Source organism: Salvelinus fontinalis, chromosome 18 (genome assembly GCF_029448725.1).
Source record: "Salvelinus fontinalis isolate EN_2023a chromosome 18, ASM2944872v1, whole genome shotgun sequence".
In the NCBI taxonomy this organism is placed as follows: Eukaryota; Metazoa; Chordata; class Actinopteri; order Salmoniformes; family Salmonidae; genus Salvelinus; species Salvelinus fontinalis.
Window position 1 is genome coordinate 39684989 of NC_074682.1, and position 13444 is coordinate 39698432.

Below are 13444 nucleotides of genomic sequence, written 5' to 3' on the forward strand. Positions count from 1 at the left end.
ATGTATCTGGTAATTACACTGATTATGACACAGGACTGAACAACATCAAAGCCATAGAGAGTTAGGACAACTTTTTGAATGTATAGACAAGACGTTCAGTTACATAACATTTTAAAAATATTTACATAGCATTGTTAAAATAATCCCCATTTAATGTTAATAGGAACATAACATGGCTACCATAAAATGTTGTATTGTTATGTAAATGCATCACAAGGCTCATAGACATTCAGTTTTACCGTATTTTTTAAATAATCCCCATGTACTGTTAATGGAGAGCTACAGTAGCATGGCTGCCATAGAATGTTGAAGTGTTAAGTAAATACACCATAATGCAGACACTGCATTGGCCCAACTCTTTAAATACATGGCTCTGTACAACATTGGGTATGTTTACATGCATTCTAATGATTTGATATTAAACTGATTATGCAATATTCATGGTAACAGCTCAAGGTCAAAATCGAAGTAAGCATATGCCGATTAATTAAAACACCTGGTTTTCTGAGCTATCTTTCAAATGATTAGGACATGTAATCACCTTAATCGGCGTTCCAGCGGTGTATTTGATCTGCATATTTGCTAGAACCATCCGAGTGAGCCTCCCTCTTTAGCGCGAGTGAAGTGTTTTCAGAACAACTGAATGTATGTCTTAGAAGTAGTTTTCACATACAAACTTTATGTCCGAACTCAGAATCAAATATGCTTCCCAAAAATGATAGAACCATAATTTTGATTGCCGATGTTGTGCATTTATCATCCTCACCAGGTAGTCTGATTTCTGATGTGTCAATGTAAACAGGATTATTAGAGAAATCACTTTTTTGGTTTTAAACAAACTATTACATTAATAAGACTATCCACAATAAACACATTATTGTGCGCATGTGACCACACTCATTGTTGTTTTAAACCCTCTATCATCCAGAAGGTGAGGTCAGTATCGGTGCATCAAAGCTGGGACCGAGAGACTGAAAAACAGCTTCTATCTCAAGGCCATCAGACTGTTAAACAGTCATCACTAGCACATTAGAGGCTGCTTTCTATAGACATAGACTAGGAATCACTGGCCATTTTAAGTAATGGAACAATAGTCACTTTGATAATGTTTGCATATCTTGCATTACTCATCTCATACAGTTGAAGTCGTTTACATACACTTAGGTTGGAGTCATTGAAACTTGTTTTTCAACCACTCCACAAAATTCTTGTTAACAAACTATAGTTTGGCAAGTTGGTTAGGACATCTACTTTGTGTATGACACAAGTCATTTTTCCAACAATTGTTTACAGACAGATTATTGCACTTATAGTTCACTATATCACAATTCCAGTGGGTCAGAAGTTTACATACACTAATTTGTCTGTGCCTTTAAACAGCTTGGAAAATTCCAGAAAATTATGTCATGACTTTAGAAGCTTCTGATAGGCTAATTGACATAATTTGAGTCAATTGGAGGTGTACCTGTGGATGTATTTCAAGGCCTACCTTCAAACTCAGTGCCTCTTTGCTTGACATCAAGTCTGGTTCATCCTTGGGAGCAATTTCCAAACACCTGAAGGTACCACGTTCATCTGTACAAACAATAGTACGCAAGTATTAACACCATGGGACCACGCAGCCATCATACCGCTCAGGAAGGAGACGCGTTCTGTCTCCTAGAGATGAACGTACTTTGGTGCGAAAAGTGCGAATCAATCCCAGAACAACAGCAAAGGACCTTGTGAAGATGCTGGACGAAACAGGTACAAAAGTATCAATATCTGTCACGTTCCTGACCTGTTTTCCCTTTTCTTGTATTTATTTAGTTGGTCAGGGCGTGAGTTGGGTGGGTTTGTCTATGTTGGATTTTCTATGTTGGGATGTTTGTGTTCGGCCGGGTATGATTCTCAATCAGAGACAGCTGTCAATCGTTGTCCCTGATTGAGAATCATACTTAGGCAGCCTGGGTTTCACGTGTGTTTTGTGGGTGTTTGTTTCCGTGTCTGTGTTTGTTGCACCACACGGTACTGTATCGGTTTATGCACTTCGTTTATTTGTTTTGTAATTCAGTATTCAGTTTCGTTTTAATAAATCATTATGAACACTAACCACTCTGCGTATTGGTCCGATCAGTCTCGCCTCTCCTCGTCCGAGGAGGAAGAATATGACGATAGCCGTAACAATATCCACAGTAAAACAAGTCCTATATCGACATAACCTGAAAGGAGCTCAGCAAGGAAGAAGCCACTGCTCCAAAACTGCCATAAAAAAGTTAGACTACGGTTTCCAACTGCACATGGGGACAAAGATCGTACTTTTTGGAGAAATGTCCTCTGGTCTGATGAAACAAAAATAGAACTGTTTGGCCATAATGACCGTCGTTATGTTTGGTGGAAAAAGGGGGAGGCTTGCAAGCCGAAGAACACCATCCCAACCGTGAAGCACATGGGGTGGCAGCATCATGTTGCGAGGGTGCTTTGTTTCAGGAGGGACTGGTGCACTTCACAAAATAGAGGACATCATGAGGAAAGAAAAGTATGTGGATATATTGTAGCAACATCTCAAGACATCAGTCAGGAAGTTAAAGCTTGGTCGCAAATGGGTCTTCCAAATGGACAATGACACCAAGCATACTTCCAAAGTTGTTACAAAAAGGCTTAAGGACAAGAAAGTCAAGGTATTGGAGTGACCATCACAAAGCCCTGACCTCAAACCAATAGAAAATGTGTGGGCAGAACTGAAAACGTGTGTGCGAGCAAGGAGGCCTATAAACCTGACTCAGTTACACCAGCTCTGTCAGGAGGATTGGGCCAGAATTCACCCAACTTATTGTGGGAAGCTTGTGGAAGGCTACCAGAAACGGTTGACCCAAGTTAAACAATTTAAAGTCAATGCTACCAAATACTAATTGAGTGTATGTAAACTTCTGACCCACTGGGAATGTGATGAAAGAAATAAAAGCTGAAATAAATAATTATCTCTACTATTATTCTGACATTTCACATTCTTAAAATAAAGTGGTGATCCTAACGGACCTAAGACGGAATTTTTACTAGGACTAAATGTCAGGAATTGTGAAAATCTTAGTTTAAATGTATTTGGCTAAGGTGTATGTAAACTTCCGACTTCAACTGTATGTATATACTGTATTCTATACTATTCTACTGTATCTTAGTCACTTTAATCATTTTTACACATCTTGCGTTACTCATCTCATATGTATATACTTTATTCAATATTATTCTACTGTATCTTAGTCCATGCCGCTCTGACATCGCTCGTCCATATATGTATATATTCTTAATTCCATTCCTTACTTAGATTTGCGTGCATTGGGTATATGTTGTGAAATTGCTAGATATTACTTGTTAGATATTACTGCACTGTCGGAGCTAGAAGCACAAGCATTCCGCTACACCTGCAATATCATCTGCTAAACACGTGTATGTGTCCATACATCACAAACCCCCGAAGTGTCTTATTGGTATTATAAACTGGTTACCAACTTAATTAGAGCAGTAAAAATAAATGTTTTGTCATACCCATGGTATAGTCTGATATACCATGGCTGTCAGCCAATCAGTATTCAGGGCTTGAATCACCCAGTTTATAATTCATTCTATAATACAAATAATACATTCTAGAGTATGCATTATTACCCTATAATGCATGGCATATTTGCATGGTAGAATTCAATGGCTATAGTTCATTTTTGCCTGTTTTGTTTGTACTTACTATGACTGTGATATGTGGTTGTCCCACCTAGCTATTTTAAGACTATTGCATTAACTGTAAGGTGTTCTGGATAAGAGTGTCTGCTAAATGACTAAAATGTAAATGTAGATCATTCTGCAGGATTTTACCGTGTTGATTTGTTTCTCTCTTCTTTACACTACAAACATGAGTGCAACGACCTGCAAGACACCTACAACAGTGTGCTAAAAATACTTTCGTTTTAAAACTTTCCTGATAAATTATTTTTCATGGGAGAGAGAGATGAGTGACGAATTACGTAAGAAACGCTCATCTTCTAGGTCCCGCCTTCGCTCTATCTCCATTGGCCAATTACACAGCTCTGCTGTCATTGGACAATTCTTGGTGGTCGTTTCTTGCCATCGGTGCTGTCTCTGGTTGGCTAGGAATGGCAAATCTTGGTAGCGTTTTGGCGCACGGCAGAAATGTCGATAGCAGTAGTATTATATACTAGTGTCCTTCCTTGCCCTGAACAACCATGATTTTGTTTGAAGTTTGAGCAGCACCCTGTGGCCATTCCACTGCAGTCTTCGTTTCAAATGTTGTACACTCAAAGATGCACAACGGCCTACATATTTAGAGCGCCGAAATAGCTCAGTTGGGAGAGCGTTAGACTGAAGATCTAAATGTCCCTGGTTCGATCCCGGGTTTCGGCAGCTGGTAGGAATTCCCTTTTTTGCCTTGCTTTCTTGATTTTCCTTATTTCTCGGAAACCGCGACAGGTGCGCTGTGTGCACCTCAGTATATGTTTTTGAGCATGTTTTTAATTTAGCCCTTCTTAAAGAATTAAAGTTATTGTAAACTAATGGTGCTAATTTGGTAAGACTTTCGATCAACCCTGGTACCTGAATCCATGATGTAATTACGTTGCCATTCTATCATGTAATGAATCCAGCAAAAATACGCTTGTAATTTCTGTAGGCTACTGTCAATAAAGCAGCTTCAATAATGATGTTACAGGATTTCAGCAGGGGGCGATGTTGACCTATTAATTTACTGAGTTTCCACTCAGGGTGCTCTTTGACTGTGGCCTGTGTAATACCAGACAGACCATTCCATCTCCCTACTCACAGGAGGGTTCAGCTGTCTGATATTCATGCTTTACAATACAACAGAGCAGAAGGTACTCACAAATACACTAAAACATTGTTTTATTATGACAAAATAGATCCAAGGAGGTTGGAGTTAAACAGATTACAGCAGTTTGGAACTAACAGAACAAAGTAAAGTAGCTTGACCCCTTTTCTCTTGGGTTCTTATTACTAAACCCAGATGAAGACAGTTTAATATGGGTTTTATTTGCATGGCCATTTGAAGCACCATTGTAACATGGGCAGGAACATTCCAGTGACAAAAAAAGTATTTATAATAGGTTATGAATGGACAACCCAGCCCAGTTGCAATATCTTCCACAGACCTCTCCCCTGAGATTCAACTCTGAGTGTACGATATGCACCCCGTCAAATAGAGCAAACTGACTTTATATTATGCACACGTTTGAAGACACTCATATTACGCCTACTTACAACAGGTTAACTTATGAATAATTTACGATTGTAGGTTGGCGGTTTCTCATAACGCATGCAAACACACGCACGCACGCACACACGCACACACACACACACACACACACACACTCATCATGTCTCACCTGTCAATTCTAGGGGGCACTGGGTTCAGACTCTCTCTTTCACAGACACACACACACACACACACACATACACACTGTCTCTTCCACTTCTCACACTTTATTGGCTTTCATGTTGTCCTCAGTGCAGTATACTGTAGTGTGTGTAGTCTACTGTGGGAGAGTGTCGTTCTGAGTGTGGTTGTGTTGATGATTGTAGCTGACAGTGTTGGTTGAACATCTTCATGAACAATTATTTGTGGGAGCAGAGCAATATGAGTGGATATTAGATTACCTTATTTTTTGTCCATCTCTTGTGCCACATTTGGGTGTAGGCCTGCGTAAATATTTGCCTTTCATGGTTTGATTATACCCTCTATACCTTCTCATTGTGTTAGAGAGGGTTAATGTGATAGTGTCTGTCAGTGTGTGAGTTTTGGGCATTCACTCAGTCTGGCTTATTGTGAGATTTAGCTGAATCACTTTGGATCATCTCTCCATTGTGTCTATGTCCACCTACCTCTGATATTCTGTCTGTCGCTCTCTCTTACACACATACACACACACACACACACACACACACACACACACACACACACACACACACACACACACACACACACAGATCATGCAAAAAATCTTTCTGTGAATAAGTTAACCACTAAACAACACAAAGTGCTTTCCCACTGGGTACAGATGTCTATTCCACATTGGTTCAATGTCATTTAATTTAAATGAAGTGGAAACAACATTGATTCAACCAGTGTGTGCCCAGTGGGTTGGGCCTGTTTATTTGTTTAACTTTACTTAGTTTAGTTTTGTCCTCCCAACCTTTGTCGGTCATTTCCAAAGTCTTAAGTACATTTGCATGACCCCTTTGCCCTGCATATGTTGGTGTTAAAACCATAAAGTCCTCAAAGAGCTGCCAGCAGTTAGTCAGCCACGTGCGCAGGCCTAAAGCACTCTCTATACCGTCTCTTTAGTGACAGAGATGAAGGGGGTAGCACCATACATATCAGACAGACACATACTGAAGAAAGATAGCTGTGTCTATGTCAGTGTGTCAGTATGGATGTACACGTGCTGCTCTTCCAGGACAATACTGTGTGTGTGTGTGTGTGTGTGTGTGTGTGTGTGTGTGTGTGTGTGTGTGTGTGTGTGTGTGTGTGTGTGTGTGTGTGTGTGTGTGTGTGTGTGTGTGTGTGTGTGTGTGTGTGTGTGTGTGTGTGTGTGTGTGTGTGTGTGTGTGTGTGTGTGTGTGTGTGTGTGTGTGTGGGCATAGCTAGATCATATGATGTGTGTGGACTGTGATGATTGGTTGCTCTACTTTAAAATCACTCACTCTGGCTAATGTAACAGTCTCCACCACTGTCCAACACCACGGTTGCGAAAGTCTCAAGTTGGCATCTTCACCCAACACGTAACACACAATTTTTCACTGTCCACACTTTTTCATTCCAAGTTTCAAACCGCCTGCTATTCCTCTCAGTATGTGTACAGTACATGCGGTTCTAAGCATGTAAGCTCCTTACCCTCTCACCTATGACCTCTGACCTGAGAGCACCTGCTGGCAGTGGCAATGTTGATCTCCACGATCACGGTCAGGATGTGTTTAAAACTGTTACTCTTTTAGCTGCTGCTGTTCCTGTTTCTTAAAGGCCCAAGGCAGCCGTTTTTATTTCAATATCAAATCATTTCTAGGTAACAATTAAGTACCTTGCTGTAATAGATTTCCATTATAAAAATAGCTTTTTAGCAAAAAAACATAATTCTCAAGCAATAATTTTGTTAGGACTGTCTGGGAGTGGTCTGATTGGGGAGGGGGAAAGTGAAAACAGAGAGGTTTGGAATCTATTTGTTATTGGTTTATTAACCAATTTACCACACGGTGATGTCACTATGGAAAGCTGAAACTCCTATCCATGCAAACATGCTGATTAGAAGTTCCTGTGTATATTGTATTTTCAACCAGCAACTATCAGGAAATAACACTGATCACATGTTTTAACCTTTTACTGCAGTGGGCTAAATCAGGGTCACACAGAGGGATTATTAGTAGTCTTAAACAAATCTACTTTGAAACAAAAGTATACATCTCACACACATGGTTATGGGCTTTAAAAAAAGAAGACTCCTGTACCATGTCAGATATATTATATTTTTATATTTCATCCCAATATTACACTTTATATACATCACAGAAGACTGAAATATAATAAAACTGTTTGACATAGAAACAACAATATGAAATAAAACAGGTAAAACATGATTTTGACTGCACTGGGCATTTAAGACCAGATCCTGCATCCCTCCTGGTTATTGAGTGATTTCCCAAGGCACAAACACAAATACTGACCAGTCATATCTGTCTGTTTAATCTTTATTGCAGGGTAGGGTTTGGTTACTTACACATAACCATGTGTATGTGACTAATACAATTTGATTTGGGTAGGGTTTGTTTGTTTGTGCTGGAAGGATAAAGTACTGGTCTTCTGTTTCTCACACACAGACTTTCTCTTGAATTGATTGTTAGTGTACATGCCCTACGTATTATACTGGACTATTGAAGGGCCCCGTTGATGATGTGAAGACCTGTTAGCATTCAGTTCTAGGAGAGGTACAGTAGCATGATGACTCAGCTGGGGGTCCTTTATCCACAGGTGTTTAGATTCCCAAAGCACTTTATGTAACATTTGTTTGGCCAATAACTCCTCCTATAGAGGTGGTGTTTACAGTAGCTAGACTGTACTGTACAACTCCAGTGTTTAACTCCTACCACCATCATCAGAACAACTAGTAATGCCAGCAGCCTGCTGTGGGCAGGAAGAGGGGATAAACTAATGCTATGATGGTTTGAATGTGAAAGGGCTGAGATAGAAGGGGTAGATGAGGCCTCATCAGCACAGATGTAAATTCAGTGTCACTGAAGCAGTGCACTTATCCACAGTCACTCAGCACTAACAGTAGAAATGGCTTTTCTAGTCTGTCCTGTGTGTCTTATAATAAGCCTGGTAAGCAAGGATAATAGCTCACACACAGCTGGCCTGACCTGCCCTTACTGTATACCCTTTGAATTGCTCTGTGGAGGATTGATCAGAGATACTGTCTTCTGTTGAATCATGTACTCTCAGAATCTCCCTGTATTTGCATGCCCACAGAGCCATTTGTTAAATGTCAGTCTAGAGATGTCTAGTAAATTTAAATGTCACAAAATGGTCTGAGTGGCTGAGCCAGCGAAGCGGGTAGGGGGACCGGATGAACCTCTCATTTCCTTCAGCAGAAGCCCCAAATAGGCCCACTTCCTCATAAACCCCCTCTATATCTTAATACACTTCCTCTATCATAGATCTGGTAGAATGAACTTGCGTAGACCCTATTCTACTAGAGAGGCTAAACAACCCATGTGCTGTAAAGCACCCTTGTACTTGAGTAGGAGAGGAAACAGGATGGCTGTCGCCTAAAAGGGTTTGCTGAGCTAAGAGGCAACTAATGGTTCACTGTTGGAGTGGGTTGAGTCACTGACGTGATCTTCCTGTCTGGGTTGGCGGCCCCCCTTGGGTTGTGCCGTGGCGGAGATCTTTGTGGGCTATACTCGGCCTTGTCTCAGGATGGTAAGTTGGTGGTTGAAGATATACCTCTAGTGGTGTGGGGGCTGTGCTTTGGCAAAGTGGGTGGGGTTATATCCTTCCTGTTTGGCCCTGTCCGGGGGTATCATCGGATGGGGCCACAGTGTCTCCTGACCCCTCCTGTCTCAGCCTCCAGTATTTATGCTGCAGTAGTTTATGTGTTGGGGGGCTAGGATCAGTCTGTTATATCTGGAGTACTTCTCCTGTCTTATCCGGTGTCCTGTGTGAATTTAAGTATGCTCTCTCTAATTCTCTCTTTCTCTCTTTCTTTCTCTCTCTCGGAGGACCTGAGCCCTAGGACCATGCCTCAGGACTACCTGGTATGATGATTCCTTGCTGTCCCCAGTCCACCTGGCCGTGCTGCTGCTCCAGTTTCAACTGTTCTGCCTGCGGCTATGGAACCCTGACCTGTTCACCGGACGTGTTACCTGTCCCAGACCTGCTGTTTTCTACTCTCTAGAGCAGGAGTGTCAAACATACGGCCCGCGGGCCGGAACCGGCCCCCAAGGAGGTTCGATCAGGCCCGCAGGATAATTTGAAAGTGGAAAAAATGCATAAAAGACATGGAATTAATATTTTTAATTCGCTGCAATTCATGGATTATCCGCTAAGGGGCGCACTCTTTCCATCAGAGTAGAAGACAAGCCGCATCACTGAGACAGACTGAAAACAGCAGACGGTATCAATGCGCCATCTGCTGCTTGTTACGACGTTGTTAATACCTTGGTCTCTACCTCTCCGCTACACCCTCATTAGCCAAAATGTCGTTATCCAAACGGAGAAAAGTAGATAAGGAGTGTAGAATTTTCAAAGAAAAATGGACCACGTCCTATTTATTTACAGAGATGCACGGAAAACCTTCGTGCTTGGTGTGTTTGCAACAAGTTTCGGTATTGAAGGAATATAATATTCGACGCCACTACGAGACTCATCACAGCGAAAAATATGACGGCTTGCAAGGACAACTGAGAAGAGATAAGATTAACGAATTGCTGGCGGGTCTGAGGAAACAGCAGTCAACTTTCATCCAGAGCCGAGAAGTCAGTGAAGCAGCGGTAAAAGCCAGCTACCTAATTGCTAGCGAAATAGCATTAGCATCGAAGCCGTATTCCGACGGTGACTTTGTTAAACGATGCATGATGAAGGCGGCTGAACTTGTATGTCCCGAGAAGCGACAAGCTTTTGCCAATATTAGCCTGACGAGGAATACTATAGCAGAGAGGATTTCGGAACTATCGGCAGATTTAGACAGTCAATTGAAACCGAGAGTCAAGTCATTTATTGCATTTTCCGTGGCAATTGACGAGAGCACTGACATCACAGACGTGGCCCAACTGGCCATATTTATTCGAGGAGTTGATGAGACATTGACTGTTACTGAAGAGTTTCTTGAGTTGGTGCCAATGATGGACACCACAACAGCCGAGGACATTTTCGGCTCTGTCGTTGCTGCATTGGACAGAGTTGGAGTGGACTGGTCCCGCGCTGTCAGCCTGGCTACAGACGGCGCGCCATCCATGGTCGGAAAGAAAGCAGGTGTCGCGACAAAGTTCAAAGACAAAGTACAAGCCCTTAATGGAGGAGATCGTTTCTGGACATTTCACTGTATTTTGCACCAGGAGGCATTGTGTTGCAAGTCGCTGAAAATGGACCACGTCATGGAGGTGGTTGTTCGCACTGTAAATTTCATCCGGTCCAGAGGTCTGAACCATCGTCAGTTTGACAAACTTCTCAGCGACAGCAACATTACCCACAGCCTGCCATACCACACTGAAGTGAGATGGTTAAGCCGAGGCGCTGTGCTGAGGCATTTCTTTGATCTACGAGAGGAAATCGGACAGTTCATGGAGAAAAAAGGAAAACCGGTGTTGGAATTACAATCTCAGGAATGGCTACGGGACCTTGCATTCTTGGTTGATATTACTGAACACTTGAACAATCTGAACAAAATGTTGCAAGGCCGCAAAAAAGTTGTCACACAGTTTTCTGACAACATACATGCATTTAAGTTGAAGCTGACTTTGTGGGAGATGCAACTGGCAAATGGCAACCCTGCTCATTTCCCCTGTCTGAGAGATGTGTGTGTGACCAGACCTGATGCGGACATGAAACGGTACAAAGACAAAATTGCAGGACTACTGCGGGAGTTTGAGAAACGTTTTCAGGTATTTGGTGAACTTGAGACAGAATTTTCAGTTTTTCGCTCACCTTTCACAGTTAAAGCTTCTGATCTGCCGGTCGAAATTCAGCTAGAGATAATTGATTTGCAGTGTGATGCAGATTTGAAGGGCAAATTTGCCTCTGTAGGTCTGGACAGATTTTATCAGTATCTACTACCAGGGTACCCCAAATTAACAGTCCTGGCTGCTAAAATTTTGTGCATGTTTGGGACAACCTACCTTTGTGAACAAATTTTCTCAGTGATGAATATCAATAAAACAAAAATGCGTTCAAGGCTCACAAACAAGCACTTAAATGACATTCTGAAAGTGACAGCTAGTCAGGACATGACACCTGGTGTTGATGCACTTGTACAGGCCAAAAGATGCCAAGTTTCAGGAACAAATACAAGTCCAGACTAGACTAACACCTTTAAAATGCTGCCTTAGATACTGTTTGCATTGAAAGAATACAGCTCTGTGAAGATGAATCCTTACTGTGGTGATTTAAAAAATGTGCACTTTAATGTTAGTCAGCAGCTTCAAAACAAAAGTTGTGTGATGGAATTCTACTGTTCATACAACTCCATAAATTTTCAGTTTGTATTGTATGTGTATGTATGTTTCATGTATGAAGTTTACAGATTTACAGGACAGGCGAACACTTTCTTCATTACACATTTAAAATCACTCTCCTTAGTTTGTAAGGTGTACGCAGGGATTACATTTAGATTTTATATGCGTATGTGTAAGTGGTTTAAAAATTCCTTTCTTTAAAAGTCTCATTTAATCTTAAAGTGCATTACTATATTTTTCAGTACCAATTAAAGTTTTGTGCCTTTGTACAATCAGTGGGATCAGTTGCAATGCATATTTGTGAATGATAAAAGTAAATTGCACATTTGTCTAAGGAAATATGAGGTGTTTCATGAAATGTTTTGTAAAAGGATAGTTCATTAAATTTCAATATTTTCCTAATGTACTTGTGCTTCTTTACACCAAAACAAAGGAAAGACATGATATTTTGGTTATTTATAGCAGAGTATGGTATAATTTTAATGGTCCGGCCCACTTGACATCTCCCTAGGCCGTATGTGGCCCACGATGCGAAATGAGTTTGACACCCCTGCTCTAGAGACTGCAGGAGCGGTAGAGATACTCTTAATGATAGGCTATGAAAAGCTGACATTTACTCCTGAGGTGCTGACTTGCTGCACCCTCGACAACTACTGTGATTATTATTATTTGACCATGCTGGTAATTTATGAACATTTGAACATCTTGGCCATGTTCTGTTATAATCTCCACCCGGCACAGCCAGAAGAGGACTGGCCACCCCTCATAGCCTGGTTCCTCTCTAGGTTTCTTCCTAGGTTTAGACCTTTCTAGGGAGTTTTTCCTAGCCACCGTGCTTCTACACCTACATTGCTTGCTGTTTGGGGTTTTAGGCTGGGTTTCTGTACAGCACTTTGAGATATCAGCTGATGTAAGAAGGGCTATATAAATACATTTTATTTTATTTTATTTGGTTTCTGGAGGTCAAATGGTTCCTAGACAGGAGAGAGAGGAAGAGATAGGCACACACAGCCATGCACACAAAACCTCTGATATGTCTCCTATCCCATACTCTAGACATTCCACCTCTTTACTTTCAAACTAGAGCCTACCCACAGGGCACAAACTGGTTGAATTAACGTTTTCATTGCAATTTGCCAAGGTATTGTAACGTGGAATCTATGTGTAAAATAGACTGGATTTGCAAAAAGTCCTCAACATAAACTGTTGTTTTGATGGTGACATTTTAAACACAGGATTATGTCATCATGATAACAAATGTTAAACTTAGACTAACCTTGTATAAAATATGTTGAATTTGTACCTTTGAAACAAAATCAGATCTTCATCATTACATCCACTATCCGAAAAAAACAATAGGCTGGACAGCACATCCTACTATAGAGTTGATCTATAGCCACAGCTATCCTCATCCAGGGTTTAACCAAGCCCTGCTTTGCTTTGATATTTGTCACTGACTATTACCAATGTGCTATCGTGAGAATCATTTTTGAGAGAGCTCCACTTAAAAACGAAATAGATTTACCGTTGCTATCAAAGTCATTCAAAAGGGTAGGTTTAACAGAGCACATGAAATGTAACCATAACGTTACTTTATCAATAATTTATACCACCACATTGTTGAATACTCGTTTCTTATTTGCTAGAAGGACATTCTAGAATGGACATTAAGTAAGGGATAATCAGCGAGGGTCCATGCATTTTATGGAAAATAATGAAC

At 41.1% G+C, this 13444-nt stretch overlaps 1 non-coding gene across 1 annotated transcript; it reads left to right on the forward strand.

Annotated features, from left to right (window-relative positions):
* The first annotated feature begins 4319 nt into the window (after positions 1-4319).
* On the forward strand, positions 4320-4392 carry trnaf-gaa (transfer RNA phenylalanine (anticodon GAA)). Its single transcript has one exon. It is a non-coding gene; the product is annotated as a tRNA-Phe (tRNA).
* Positions 4393-13444: the final 9052 nt, after the last annotated feature.